Source organism: Galeopterus variegatus, unplaced genomic scaffold (assembly GCF_000696425.1).
Source record: "Galeopterus variegatus unplaced genomic scaffold, G_variegatus-3.0.2 Scaffold3926, whole genome shotgun sequence".
NCBI lineage: Eukaryota > Metazoa > Chordata > Mammalia > Dermoptera > Cynocephalidae > Galeopterus > Galeopterus variegatus.
This window is the reverse complement of record NW_007730037.1, coordinates 15,124-15,936: the sequence shown is the minus strand read 5'-3', so window position 1 is coordinate 15,936 and position 813 is coordinate 15,124.

Sequence of the window (813 nt, the reverse complement as noted above, 5' to 3'; positions counted from 1 at the left end):
TATATATATACACACACATACACACACACATGTATATTTATCCAGGACTATTTTAAATACAAAAACACTTGCATTATAAGCGATATTACGTATAATTGCTGTCTGTTGTTTATCACTGCAAAAGTTTTTGGTAATCTCTTATTTGACTTGGTATTTTCCTTATATTTGGGGAGGCCCCAGCAGTCCTTCTGTTAATGAGTTCATACAAAATGATGTCTGAAGTCATGGGACTTTTATCATTTTTTAGAAGGCAATGATTCTCTTTTTGGGCAGTACTTGAATCCAGGTGAAGGAAACCAGCAGTCTGCTTGGCCGCTAGCAAAAGACATTTCCTGTGCTGAAACACTTGTTTCCAGCACAAGAAGAACATAAGTTACCAGATGAATCAGGTAGCTAAACTGGTGTAACTGTGAATGTCAAGAGGTTTTCTAAAACCTAGAGATTCAGAAGCAAATGACTGGATGACAAAACAAGTAACACTAGAATTCTAACCAGAAAATAAACCGAAAATTTCCTCACTTTATGCAGTTGAAACAAATGAAGGACTTGTTTCTTGCTTATGTTCTCGTATGCTTCAAGTATAAAAGCAAAGGAAATCAAGTAAACCAGGGACAGGCATCAATTCAGGTGGCTGAGAAACAGATCCCTGTTTAAGACTTAACTATTTTAGCTTTTATCTATGTATTTTACACTTAAACTATACACCTTAAACTAAGTATTAAAAATAAACTACAATTTAATGGATAGATTTTATGAATCGCATCTGAGATTAGAATAAAATTATGTCTCTTTCCTTCAGCTGAATAAAATGGT